The sequence below is a fragment of the Cibotium barometz genome, chromosome 64 (assembly GCF_041138505.1).
Source record: "Cibotium barometz isolate CiBa-2024 chromosome 64, ASM4113850v1, whole genome shotgun sequence".
Taxonomy (NCBI): Eukaryota; Viridiplantae; Streptophyta; class Polypodiopsida; order Cyatheales; family Cibotiaceae; genus Cibotium; species Cibotium barometz.
In genome coordinates, this window is record NC_141109.1 from 10,508,429 (window position 1) to 10,524,310 (window position 15,882).

Consider the following 15,882-nt stretch of genomic DNA (forward strand, 5'->3'; position numbering starts at 1 on the left):
CCCTTGTCTTACGTGGTGAAAAGGGAGAAAGTTTCTATCAATCTACTTCAAGTGTAATGTTTACAATATTGGTATATGTTCTAAGTTGAAATTCCTTGTCTTCAAGTGTAATATGTCCCGAGTTGAAACTCCTTCAAGGACTTGAATGTTTCCCTTTTGTACTCTACCAGAAATACCGAGATTGTCTTGTCTTCTACCATGCATGTATGTGTGTGTATTATTTATACAAAACATCAAATGATTTGGTCCTATATTGTTAGACAACACTATTGAAATAAATTATAAAGCCTTATATAGCATAATGAAGAATTTAAATATCCTTTGAAGCTTATTCACAATACAAAGCCAAATAATCATATAATGATACTAATTGGTATCATTACATATGACTGTCCCCATAAGACCAAGATAAATATCATATTTTGGACGGGACAAAATCTATCCCTTCTTCTCTCTCTTATGATAGTATTATGACAACGCTATTATCACCAGTCCCCACCAGGAGGAGGTCCACATTCCCTTGTCAAGGTGGGAGATCATCAGTAGTATAGCAGCATAGGCACTACCATGCTACCTGTTGAGTCCATCAGGAGCATAGGCACTACCATGCTACCTGTTGAGTCCATCAGGAGCGTTACACACACCCTTTGTGGCCAATGGTCAAAAACTTTGAGGTGGCTTTGAGCGTGTGCAAAAGTGCCAAGAGGCTAGCGCCAAGAGGATTTTCTATATATTTGGAGCAGCAATCCTTTTCTTAGGGTTAGAGATAGCAAGGTTACTTGCCTTTACAAGCCTCCTGGATGTGAAGAGATGTGGATGTGATGTGATGTAAATGGATGTGGATGTGGATGTGAATGTGATGTAAATGGATGTGGATGTGAATGTGATGAGATGAGATTGAGATGTGATGATATGTGAAAGGATGTGATGTGATGTAAATGAGATGTGGATGTGAATGTGATGAGATGAGATTGAGATGTGATGATATGTGAAAGGATGTGATGTGATGTAAATGGATGTGGATGTGGATGTGACGAGATGTGGGTGGGATGTGATGTAATGTAAATGGATGTGGATGTGGATGTGACGAGATGTGGGTGGGATGTGATGTAATGTAAATGGATGTGGATGTGGATGTGAAGAGATGTGTATGTGATGTTATGTGATGTAAATGGATGCATTATTAACACTTTGTTTTGAAAATATCACCATCTTAATAATTCTTGTTAAATATCAACATCATCTTGATCATTCTTGTTAAATTAGATGAAGTGTTTATTCAACTTGTACTCAAGGAAAACTTCAAAAGAAAATGATAGTACATGTATAACTATACACTAGACACCATCGAAAAATGAAGATGAAGACATTCTTTCTTTATTTTTTAATTTTTGAACAAGATCACCATGACTAGATAACAATTTAGTAGTGCTTGCTAAAGCCCTATAACTTATTTTGGTTCTACCTAGACTATTATGTTAGATGGTGTAGGTGAGGTGTGACCAGTGATTATTCTTTGAATGCTTTGAGATCTTACAGTTGGTGAAGTATGGGAAATTAATGCCAAACATATTGTGTACAATGTGTTTTAACAATGATGTTATGAATGTAGTTTGATTATGCTTATAGAATTGGAATAAGATGTGATGAATGTAGTTTGATTATGTTTATAGAATTGGAATAAGATGTGATGAATGTAGTTTGATTATATTTATAGAATTTGAATAAGATGTTATGAATGTAGTTTGATTATATTTATAGAATTTGAATAAGATGTTATGAATGTAGTTTGATTATATTTATGAATTGGAATAAGATGTTATGACTGTAGTTTGATTATATTTATAGAATTCGAATGAGATGTAATATGGTGGTTTTGTATTACACGTCCTCTTCTTCAAACACAATGCTAATATGACTTGAGGACATTTTGTCCCTCATGAATGGCATATTCTTTTTTAAAGCCAAAGAAGCACTTCTTTGATGATGACCTAAGGCTTTTAAATTTAAAAAGGCATCATTACATACCACTACATATTACTAAATGCATGATGACACAAGGACCCAACCCAAAATAGGGGCCCTTGCGCTCCCCATTTGTGACACATACAAACGCTAGATTGATCGGTCAATATTAACCTTACCAAATGAACGAGGACACAAGGACCCAACCTTAAATGAGGGACCCTTGTGCTCCCCATTTTTGTAACACTTATAAATGCCACATGATTAATCTCAATCAATATCAACCTTAAGCCTCTAGGGGTTTTCTAACTGCGGCCAAATTTTATGCTTTATATTATGCATGCATATGATTGGTCCTTTCAAGTATGTAACAACATTGGGCCTCTTAACTATATTTTACATAGATATGTGATTGACCAATAACTTTTAATGACACACAAAGAAAAAACCCAAAATAAATATCATTATTCACTTTTGGAGACTGTTAACCACTTGATATGGTTTCACCCAAAATAAATAGCATTATTCACTTTTGGGGACTGTTAACCACTTGATATGGTTTCACCCACCCATGCTACCATAAGGCTACTATGAAAAGCTGTAAGGCACTTCACCATCTTACCTACATGTAACTAAAGCCCATTCCTTATTTTATAAGACGATATGAGAATCTATAAGGTGGCCTTACATTGAGGTTAATACTAAATAGGAAAGTCATAAATTTCATGTAGATATTTACTTAAGATTATAACTAGTGCGAGTGTACCTTTTTTAAGTTTTGGTGAGATGTTGTCACAATAAATGCCAATGGTCTTATCCATGGGCTTGCCCATATCTGCAAGTAGCTGTTGTAACCAAGCTACCTCACATGCTACCATAGCAGCACCCTTGTACTTAGCCTTGGTACTTGACAAAGTAATCGGTTGCTTCTTGTTACTCTAGCTAACAGTAGCACTTCCAAAAGTAACACTAGCTAACAGTAGCACTTCCAAAAGAAAATATAAAGCCCTTAGTAGATCTCTTATCTGAGACACTATCATCCCAATTTGCATCTATATATCCATGTACCTATACTCCAGCTTCATAGAATAGCCCATAGTGTAATGTGAACTTTATGTATCTGAGTATCCTTCTAATTGCATCGAAGTGCGGCTTTCTTGCCAGAGCCTACAAAAGCTGACTCACGTATACAACATCGTAGCTCAAATATGGCCTAGTGATAGTTATGTAGATCAAAACTCCCTATATTGTGCATGTACATAGTAGAGTCCTCTAAAAGATCACCTATATTTGTAGCCAATTTTGAGTTTTTCTCTAACGGCACTAAGAGTGGCTTACAACTTGTCATTACATACTTGGATAGCGTGTACAAAGCATACTGCCTCTATAAATCCCATCAATTGACCTAATCACCTCTATATCTAGGAAGTATTGCAACTTTTATTTTAAACTTTTTCTTAAGGAGCATCTTCCCCTCATGAATGTTAACATCATTGTCCCCTGTGATAATCAAATCATCAACATAGATAACTACTAGAATAATTCCCATGTTAGTATTTTTTACATATAGTGAAAATTTTGTTGTAGTTATATGAAATGCAATAGTGAGTGACAAGATACTCTCCTATCCTATCTAACCATGCTCTAGGTGCTTGTTTCAATCCATACGAGGCTTTATGTAACCTATAAACAAACTCTGGGTGTGCATGGTCCTCATATCTTGGTGGCTGCTCCATGTAGACCTCCTCTTATAAATTACCATGTAAAAAAATGTTCTTTATATCCATTTGATATAAAGGCCATTTCTTACCTAATAGCCATGGTAATGATTACTCTCATGGTTTGCCATCCTAGCAACTAGAAGTCTCCTCATAGTCAATACCATAGGTTTATATATATACTTTGGCTACTAATCTAGCCTTGTACCTGATCACAATCCCATTTGAATTCTAACTAGTCAATATCATAGGTTTGTATATATACCTTGGCTGCTAATCTTGCCTTGTACCTATTCGTAGTCCCATCTAAATTCTAACTGTACTTTTTGAACTCCCACTTGTATCCAATTACCTTCTTCTCCTTAGGTAAAGGCACCAACATCCATGTCTCATTTGCATCCAGTGTAGCCATCTCTTTATCCATGGCATATTCCCAATGCTTATGTCCAAGTGCATCATCAAAACATGTGAGCTCTATTTGTTATATTGCTTTGACCATATATGCATAGTGATGGGACGTATCATATCTTAACCGGTCCATTGGATATCCAACCCTTCTAGACCTACATACACATGGATCATTGCTAGCTATTCTCAACACTGCTTTGGCCCTTTATACACCATGTGTAACCCAAACTCCTCTTTAAGGCTTAGTTTTGAGGCACTATACCCAACATAGGAATGGCCTACTGAAATATCATGCATTATGAAAGTCTGATCCACCTTCTCTTTTTCCTTTTGTGATACATGTGGATCCACTAAATTTTCAACATTTGTAGTATCACCAAATGATGTGTCACAGTTCCTAGCATTCTATCTCAACCTTCATGACCAAGGTATAAAATAGACCCATTACTAGAGGACTCTCCATGTCTACTAAAGCACATGTGATTGCTCCATTCATTGTAGCCAAATTGTTGTTTACATCAACCTCTATGGAATCCTTGATTGTTGTGTACTAATTACTCATCTCATCAAATACAACATCCTTGCTCACTCACATCTCACGCGTAGTGGGGTTACATCATCTAAAGCTTTTTGCTTATGGGAATGTCCAATAAAGATACATTTGTCTTCCTTGGGATACAAATTTCTTCTCATCTCATCTAGTACTTGAGGTTAATTTTTTTAAATATTTTTTGTATTTTTTGCTTATCACGTCTGCGGGTTCATGTCTCACATCTTGTAGGTTCACGCGTGGTGTGGCTCACATCCATTTGGAGGGCTCATGACTCCCTTTTTATTAATGCATACTTCACTAGGCTCACGACTAATGGTGGCTCACATCTTTTTTTGTATGTACTAGGATCATGTGGCTCTGATGAGCCAGACTCATGTCACATTTGGTAGGCTTATATCTGCTGGACTCACATTTTGTGGGATTATCACGTGGGCTAGCTATGCTCACAACTAGTAAGCGTGATGTCTCATGTCTTGGCTAGCTATACTCACAACACGTTTGTTAGGATTACATATGGCGGCCCCACATCTTGTGGTCTCATATCTTAGCTAGCTAGGCTTATATCTCACATCTTGCTAGGCTCATGGTTTTTTTATGAAATATTCTCATGGATTTTAGTTATAGGAATAGTTGGGCACAGATTAGAAGTGGTGCATGGGGCTCTAGGCCTATGATAGTGTTGGTGAGAAAATTTTAAGCAATAACTATACTTAATGCTCTAATAATTTAGAAGGACAATAAATGTCATTAGAATTTATTAATGGTACTACATATTAAATAACATAAAAAATCTTTATAGCATATGGAAAGGTGTGCCCTTACAAGTTTTCAAGGCAGTTTTAATTCGTTGGTACAACAATATTAGGTTTAACTATCTCTAGGCTCACATTATGTCTTGTTCTTATCACACATCTCAGCTGGGTAGAACCATGTCACGTTTTTATGTAGACTCACATCACATCCCTGATGGCTTTGGTCATGACTTTGTAGACTCACATCTTAGCTGGGTAGACTCACATCATGTCCCTATAGGCTCATGTCTCAGCTCGATAGACTCACATCATGTCCTTGTAGGCTCATGTCTTAGTTGGGTAGACTCACATCATATTTGTGTAGATTCACATCATGTCCTTGTAGGCTCACATCATGTCCTTGTAGACTCACATATTTTTCTTAGTTGGATAGACTCATATCATGTTTGTGTAGATTCACGTCATGTTTGTGTAGACTCACATCATGTTTGTGTAGAAAGATGTTATGTTCTTGTAAACTCACGTCATATCCCTATAGGCTCTCAAGTTCTGTCCCTGTAGATTCGTCCATGTCTTTCTTTCAGGGGACTATAGGCTCATGTCTCCCAACCCGAGAGGTGTTTTGGCATGGTTTTTAGAGTTTTTATGGTTTCTTGGACTTGATTAAGGGTGATTAAGGTTCCTAAAACATTGACACCGAGTAATATAGGTGATCTAAATAACTTGGGGGAATGGGAAAAAAAAACAGAGCTAAGCCCTAGGCTAGTCCGCATGTGAACAATATGTTTAAAACAAAGGCTTACCTTAGCCTTTGTCAAAACAAGTATTGTTTGGTCTTGCCTTAAAGCTATAACATATGCAAGTTCTTAATGTGGGTGTACTTGCATGATCACATCCTCACTCCATTGTCACACCAGAACGCTTCATGGCTATGGAGGTGAAGGAAGAGCTCTCTTTTCCTATATGGAGATAAGAAGAGTATAGCATTTGTAGTGATTCTCTCTCACAAGAGGTAGGTAAAGAAGAGAGGGAGGTAAAGAAGAGAGGGAGAAGCTTATACTCAACCCTATATCCAATTAAAAAAAAACAATCAAGCTCTGCAAAGATCCTCGAGAAATCAAGCAAACAAGAAAATAGAGAAGAGGTAGAGCTCACAAGTATTCCAATGCAAGAGGGAGAGCTCGTAAGTATTCTAATAAAAACTCAAGTAGTGCGGATATAGATGATAATCCAGGATGACAACTTTGCACCTATGCCACTAGCATGGTTGATGAGATTATGGGTGATATGCCACCAGTGGGTTTACAGGTTGTGTGACAGTAGCCACTTTGGTTCACTAGAGTTATGGCAAGCTTCTCCAATTGCTACATTCTCCAATCACCACATTCTCCAATTGCTACATTCTCCAATCACCACATTCTCCAATTGTTGTGCACATAGCAATTACACTGATTTTCCAATTGCAACCTAATCACTGCATTCTCCAATCACCAACTTCATTCTCCAATCGTTGCACATAGTTACTCTGATGTTCTAATCCCAGCTTCTTCAATCAATTGGTTGATTGCCTGCTTATACTTTTCCGATTGACAATTATACTTTTCTTATCATTAAAATCAATCGCCCAATTGAACTTTTCGATCGTGTGATTCTCGTTTTTCAATTTCCCAATCGATCATTTTCTCTAATCCAATTAGTGTTTTTCAATCGTTTGATTAGTGATTGTACTTCTCCAAATGTCCAATTGTACTTCTCTAATCGTCCATTTCTTCAATCGTATAATTTCACCTTCTTCAATCGATAAATCCAAGAGTTCATAATCGGCGATTCCTCACGGAGTTTGATCCAACAATCTATTCCATTGTCGATTGACGATTCTTTATCTTCAATCATCCGATCAAAGACTCCAATCGTCCGTTCAGAGACTCCAATCGACGATTCAACTAATAATTTCCAGCAACTTTCTAAAAAGTTCAAGTATGGCTGTTGAAATCAATTTAAGCTTTATTTTAGCATCTCTTTTTCTTAAATTCTACAGCAGTTAGGTATGGCCAACAACTATGTAAATGATTTGTTTGGCATTCTTCCAAAGAGGATAAATTGGATTGGTCTTTATGGTTAGAAATGTCCTTGTTTTGTTGTTGCAATGGGGTCATGTGTGAGTGGTGAAAATGACCTCCACCCTGACATAATTTCTTCTACTACTCCTCAACAAAGGAGCCAAGGGTAACTAACCCAACAAAATAATCTCTTTAAATTACTGCTCACCAAAGAAGACGAGATTCTACTACTCCTCAACAAAGGAGCCAAGGGTAACTAACCCAACAAAATAAGCTCTTTAAATTACTGCTCACCAAAGAAGATGAGATTCACATGATGCTCAAGCTTTGGCATTGATTGTCTTGTTAGGTAAAAGGTCTATTATATTGCACATTCGCTCTTGTAAAACATCCATGCTTGCTTGGAATACTCTAGAAATTATGTATCACAGGCTAAAAATGATACAAGGAATTTGATAAAGGTTCTAGAAATTTTGCCTTTGACAATCAGAGTTCTAAGAAAAGGACTCTACTAATATTTATCATTGTCTAATATCAAGACTTCTCATTAATGGCTATATGCAGCTATAATCATGAATAGGATGCATGTCTTAGTGCAACTATCATTGACGGTTTTTGTGACAGTGGTGCTTCTAAGCACATAACTTCGCAAGTTTGGTCAAACATATGGAGACTCCTCAAAGTGTTCACATTGTTATGTGCACCAATAATGCCTCTTACCCCATCAAAGCTATTGGGGAGATAGTTCTTAGTACTATAAATAGTGAGGATCTTTGTCTTTAAAATGTACTACAAATGGTGAGGATCTTTGTCTTTAAAATGTACCTTTTGTTCTAGGTATTCAAAAAAATCTTATTTTTGTGCCCACTCTAGCAAGGAGGGATCTTAATGTTAAATTTGCATAGAAGATAAATGTATTGTCTATGATAGAGAACATGATAAATTTATTGTACTTATTGGAACTTTAACCACAAGTGGTTTGTACAAATTGGACATGTATAACAAGTGTGATGTTGCTTGTCTGGCAAACATTTATAATGCAATGAAAGATGCCACTTGCTAGGTTTGATCACACTTTGATTGGTGGTTTAATAATTTTGTAGTAACATGGGATGTTAAAGGGTCTTTCTCCACTTGATCCACTACCAAGAAACTTACTCACCAATCTTTCCCAAAGAATGCAGTACATAGAGCTAATAACAAATTGTAGCTCATACACATTGATGTGTGGTCTAATGCAGACTACTTCTTTGGGAGGAAACTTATATTTTGTTATATTCATTAATGATTATAGTAAGTATTACTGGTCTTACCCTAGAAAGAAAATTTAGAGGTATTTTCTTATTTTGAAGACTTTGTTGCTATGGTTGAAAATGAAACTAGCTTAAAAGTTCTCTCTCTCTCTCTCTCTCTCTCTGTTTAGACAAAGGGGGGGAATATATGTCCAATGTGCTCAAAGATTTTTTAGCACAAAAAGGCATTAAGCATTAGTGTACAACTCCTTATACACCACAAAAAATGGTGTTGTTGAGAGATGAAGTAAGATTCTCATGGAGATGGTTAAATGCATGGTTAAAAGTTAGCAGCTTCCACACAAGTTTTGGATGAAAAGAGTCCTTTGTGCTACCTATGTGTTGAATAGATGCCCCACCAAGCTTTCAAGACTATCATTCCTTTTATGAGGCTAGGTTCAATTGAAAACCTAAGGTTGAACACATACGTGTTTCTAGTTGTTTGGCATATGCACATGTGCCAACACAAAGTAGAAGTGAGTTGAATGACAAGGCAATGAAATGCATTTTTATTAGTTATAGTGCTAAATGAAAATGTTATCATAACTACAATCCACTTACTAAGAAGATTTTTGTTATTAAGATGTCATTTCTATAGAGGATTCTATCTATCTAATGAGTGAATTTAATAAGCATGCCTATGCCTATGCCAATTCTTTGAACATGTTTGATGTTGGTTATTACCTGTGCCAATTTTTGGTGATTCTCAATAGATTTTCTGATTTCGAATGCTTAAGGAATTTATGTACCAACTTCAGATCAGCTAGAAGATGTAGTAAGCAATTAATGAATATAGGGTTATACCTAGATGGGTAAAAAGCACCTTGCAAGATAGCAAATTTTTAGCTCCGGTGCTTGAACCATTTCTTCAAAAGATATTGATGAGTTTGCATTTCTTAGTTCTTTACATGATGTAGATGAACTTGAGTTTCTTGAAGAGGCTTAAGAAGATCCAAATTAGGTAAAAGCCATGCAAGATGAAATTCATTCCATTCAAAAAGATTTACTTGGGATTTAGTGGATCTACCACTTGGCAAGAAAGCTATTGGCACTAAGTGGGTTTTCAAAGTCAAGTGAAAGGCATATAAATCTAGTAACAAATTTAAGGTAAGACTTGTTATAAAAGGTTATGCCCACCCACTAGTAGAAAGAGATTGATTATCATGAAACTTTTTCTCCCAATTCTCGTATGACCACTATCCGATTTGTTATTGCTTTGGCAGCTCATCTCATGGATGGAAAAGTGCACACCAATTGGACATTAAAATAGTGTTCTTGAATGGTGACTTGCAAGGAGAAGTTTATGTGAGTCAACCAGTTGGTTTTTCCCAATCTAGTCAAGAATAGAAGATATGCAAGCTTAATAAAGCTTTATATGGTTTGAAACAAGCTCTTAGAGCTTGGAACTAGAAGCTCCATACCTATTTGACTAGACATGGATTTCAAAACAGTCCTATAGAAAGCACTTTATATGTGAAAAGGATAAGCAGTATTTGCTTATTGTCATTCTCTATTTGCAACAACGACATGTTAGTGACATGGATTTCAAAATAGTCCTACAGAAAGCACTTTATATGTGAAAAATAATAAGCAGCATTTGCTTATTGTCATTCTCTATGTTGACAATAAGCAAGATTTGCTTATCGTCATTCTCTATGTTGCGAGATGACATGTTAGTGATAGGCACACCAATGAGGTTTTCACTATAGATTTCAAGGCTAACTTTTCCTTAACTTTGGAGATGTTAGATCTTGATCTTTTGCACTACTACTTGGGTATGCCATTTATACAGTAAGATGACGGTATAGTTTATACAACAAGTTTATACATCAAGATAATGATATAGTTTATGCAGTTTATATAGTACGTTTATATAGCAAGATTATATAACAAGATAATGATATAGTTTATGCAGTTTATACAATAAGTTTATATAGCAAGATGCACTAAGAATTGGCATGCAATTAAATGTATCTTCAAATACTTTCAAAAAGGAACTCAAGATCTTGGATTATTTTATGCCAAGAGGGGTGATTTAGAACTGCAAGCCTTAGTGGATTACGATTAGGCAAGCGATCATAATACACGATAGTTCACATCTAGAAACTGTTTCTTTCTTGGCAATTCATGCATATCTTAGCTAAGCAAGAAACAACCAATTGTGACAACATTGTCTTGTAAAGCTAAATACAAACTAACATTCATTATGATAGTTGAATGTGTATGGTTAAGAATATTGAGAGGATCTTTGTGTCCCTTCAGCACCCCTAATCCTATTGTCATTGGCAGTTAGAGTGCAATGGAAATTGCCAAGAATATTATATTTCATGCCAAGACCAAGCACATTGAAGTTCATTATCACTATATGTAAGAGATACTCCATGTAGGAGAGATCAAATCTGATCTATTGTAGTATACATGATAATGTGGTAGATCTTTTCACTAAATCCTTATCCCATGAAAAGTTTGAGGCCTTCCATAAAGCTTTGGGCCTTCCTTTTCAGAGACTAATTTGCAATCCGTGTAAACCTCACATTTGTACTGAAGAGGGTTTGTTAGATATTTGGTAGTACTACACTATGAGGTCATGCACTTATACCATGGGGACTTTTGTCCCACTGGGCTTTTCATGGCCATCTAGGTGTGAACGGGAACCTTAGGGTTAGCTATTATATAAGCAACCTCATCTTTAGTTTAAGGTTGTTTTTCATTTTGTACTTCATTTTACCTTGAGCTCTTGCTTCTAGTGAACTAGGCAAACTATAATCTTTGTAAATCTCACATTTGTACTAAAGGGGGTTTGTTAGATATCTGGCAGTACTACACTGTGAGTCATGAACTTATGCTATGGGAACTTTTGTTCTATTGGGGTTTTCCCTATGGTCATCCAGGTGTGAACATGCCTTAGTGTTAGCTAGTATATAAGCAACCTCATCCTCAGTTTAGGGTTGCTGTTCATTTTGTACTTCATTATACCTTGAGCTCTTGCTTCTAGTGAACCAGCTTTTTATACTCTCTCCCTTGCATTCTCTTTGATCTGTAAACATTGAGTGAGTGCAAGTTTATATCTTTGCTTTCATCCATCCAAGTGTGAGTGGGAACCTTAGAGTTAGCTAGTATATAAGCAACCTCATCCTTAGTTTAGGGTCATTGTTCATTTTGTACTTCATTAGCTCTTACTCCTACTGAACTAGTCGTCTGCACTTTCTCTCCCCTTTATGTTCTCTTTGATATGTGACATTGAGTGAGTGAGTGTTTGTAGATTTGTTTTCATAAAAGCTAATATAATGCTATGGGCCAGGCTTTCACTTGCCATGGTGTTTTGCGCCAATTTCCATCTTGATGGAATGGCAAGACAATGGTCCAAGGTAACAGTCTAGTCAGGCAATGCCGTGGAAGGTGTGTAGCCACCCGCCAGAGCTTTTGGATTTAAACACTATCGCTAGAGTGGTCATGGGGACACTCAAAACACCGTTGCACTTTATAACTCCACACACTCACTCTGCTCTCACTCTGCTACGTAACTCTCTCACTTTGTCTTTAGTGCACAACATGTTTATTAAACAGAGACACAACACTCTTATTCAACACATTATAGAGAGTAACACATAGACATAATGAATGGCAAAACTGCTCTTTGTTTACTAGATTACTTTCGGAATCATTGTAGGATCATTATAGAGAAATTGCTCAACATAGACACTATTACTTCCTAAGGACTATGACCATATTAGACTTCACATTACTGGCTGTCAACTACTAGCTGTGAGCTATTTGCAGCATGCAACCTTCTACAACCTCGTACAACCTCCTTGCAGTAGTGATTAGCCACCCTTTTAAGCTTTGTCTTCTTGATCTTGGCAATGGCTATTCTAGTGGTTACAGCCCGCCACCTTCACACATGCAGTATTGAGGTGGTTCTCATGACGTGGGAAGTGGTTTGATTGTGTACTCTGTTGCCACCACTAAGTCGTTGGGTGCAACACCTGGCACACTCGGTGCTGGAGCATTTGCTATGGAACCTGTTCCCTTGACAAATTTCATGCCTACATTAAGCTATCAGTTAATTGCTCACCCTAATCTCTTTGTTAATGATGTTGATTCTAGCATTTGATCCACCATAGCTCATCACATTGCTAAAATATTAACATGGTATCAAAGCCTAGCCTAGATTCCATCAATTTGTGAGCCCATTATCTTGCTAATCACTTGGCTAATTAGAATTAGTAGATAATTAATATTTTTACCTCTTTTTCAACAAACCCTCTGTACCCCCAACTGGTGGAGGAGCTCTATCTCCCATCATATATCAAATTAGCTCAAGTAACTTTAGCCAAACAGAGCTAACATCCTTGTGCTCCAGCCCATCCAAACAGAAGCTCAAACTGCCATCGCACGCTGCTGTTCCCACGCGATTTAGCACGTGCCGTTTTTTTGGAGAAAATCAAAGATTTTTGCTTCAACAAATGCAATGGATCTAATTCCTCTTGGCCCTAGGGGTTTTCAAGGGTGCTCTACAAGCTGGGGAAGATAGAATTTGGTTTGATCAAGTCTACAGTGAGATCCAAGCTCTTCATCAAATCTGCAGGTGACTTTGGTAAAACAGAGATTAAGCATTCAATGTTTGGTCAAATCTTGTGTTTCTTGGCTTAATCCTCTACTAGACTAATTGTTGTTAATGGCCTTGAAAGGATTTGAGCTCATTTTAACTAGGCCTCAGATCTGGGCTCCCCACATACTCTATTTTTTGTGCACAAAATAGAGGATTAATTTGCTAATCAGTGATTAATCAATGCTAATCACTATATTTTGGTGCAATTGAGGGTTCAAATTAACCATTAGGTATCTGCCTGATACAGATCCCTATAACTTTAGATCATAATTCGGAGATGGTTTGATACTCCAACCATTCCGTACAAATTGGTTACCCTTGATTTAATGTAATTTCTGGTAATTTTATGCTGATAAATTTGTTGTAATCATCTCCTAAACACCAGATTGAGTTGTAAAAGGGTAGACACTGCCCTTGAATCTTGAAATTGGATCAAGAGGTAAGACCCCCTTCACATTATCATGAGTAGGGCACAAGAGATAGCCAAATTTAATGGGAAGCAGTTTTACACATGGCAGACACAAAAACAATGTATCTGTTCATGAGGAAAAATTTGTGGGGGCTAGTTGAGGGAAGAGATGAATGCCTAGAGTTGAGAGGGAAAAATGAGTGGAAGAGCAGGAATGAAAAAGCATTGGGACTTATCGCACACTTAGTTTAAATGATGAAATCATTCATCACATCATAGGGATACAATGGGCAAAAGATGCATGGGGGATAAACTCAATAAATTATTTGGCACACAAGCTAAAAATTCAAAGATAAATCTGTTAATGCAATTCTACAAATTGGATACGAAGGAAAGTGAATCTTTAATTACACACTTGAATAGATATAAAAGCAGGCAGTTATTGGCAAAAAGGTAGAAGATGATGAGGCACTAGCAGTGCTTCTGAAGAGTGTGGACGAAGGTGAATATGAAAACATTGTAGCAACACTAAAGAATGTACCTGAATTGAAGCTACACGAGATAGAAGGAGCTCTACTAGAGCAAGAGACCAGAGGCAAAGAGAAGAAATGGCTCGACTCAATAGCAGGAGAAGAAAAAGCATTCTTCACCCGAGGAGGATTCTCTTGAGGACGAGGACGAGGAAGAGGCAGAGTAGGAGGAAGGACCTTCACTTGCCACAACTGTGGAAAGCTAGGACACATGGCAAGAGACTGCTACAGCAAACCCAGTGGAGAAGGAACGACATTGGCAAACTTCATGGAGGCTCCTAAGGAAGTGGAGTCGGATCATCTTTTCTGAGAGAGAGAGAGAGAGAGAAACCCCACAACCCAATGTAACCTGTCCCCAACAGAGTAAAACCACCTCCTCTTAGAGCCACCGATGATAGAGAGAGAGAGTGTCAAGGACTATGAGTTTAGGGACTTGAGGCACTGGTCGCGGACTATCAAGGAAGAGGGAAACTTGGTATAGTGTCTAGCTGTGCTAGGAGTATTCACTTGAGGGGAGGTGTTGAAATATACAAGTGAATAGGGTGTGTGCGGGAACAAGCCCTTGGCAATAAGAGGCTGTAAAAGAGAATCTGTAAATGTGAGAGAACATGTGAAAAGGTGAGAAGCATCTATTGGGAGAGAATAAAGGGTAGCATGAGGAGATTTAGGAGGTGTGGAGTTCTAGGAAGAGGTGGAGAGAATCAAGCAAAAGAGGTGGAGTGAATCAAGGAGCAATCAGTGGGATTGGATGCTTGGATGTAAACTCTATAAATTGAGGCATTGGCCTAATGAGAATTTGCTAGTTTTTGATTATCCATGCCTACATTAAGGTATCAGTTAATTGCTCACTAATCACATCTTAAATTATCATCTAATCTCTTTGTTAATGATGTTGATTCTAGCATTTGATCCACCATAGCTCATCACATTGCTGTAATTTTAACATGGAGAAGATTGGAGAGTATATCTTGGGAGTGCTTAAGAAATTTGGTCGAGTAGGGAGAGATTGAAGTGATGCAAGATGTTTTGAATGGTAAGCATGTTTTGGTATATTTCAAGAAGAGATCTAAGCATGTTTTGGCATGTGACAAGGAGAGCAACCAAATGCATACATCTATCATTTCTGCGCTTAAAATTTCATTACAAGTGTTGAAAAATCCTAGATCTAATGATGAGCTTTTTGTAAAGCGGTTTAACGATGCTTGTGAGTGGGCTAGGTGGCCAAGAAGATGTAAGTATTCAGAAAGCATCAAAGCTGCTTGACATACACCGAAGGAATCTATACACAGGGCATTGGATAGAGTTCAAAGTAGTGGTTCATCAAGCCAAATATATTTTGAGTAGTGATAAAGAAAATCAAAGGATGATGTGGTTACTCCCGAAATCAAAGAGCTAGTTGTTGCTTTTTGGACATAGGAGAGTAGGGTGTCCCCTAACAAAAAAGATGTTTGTCACCAATAAATCAGTTGTGAAATTTTTACGTGGAGCACTCAGTATATTTGCTTGATGACTCCTAGAAGGTATGGACCTAATTCAATGGTTTGGCACATATACAATATACCATAGTTGTTATGCTATAACAA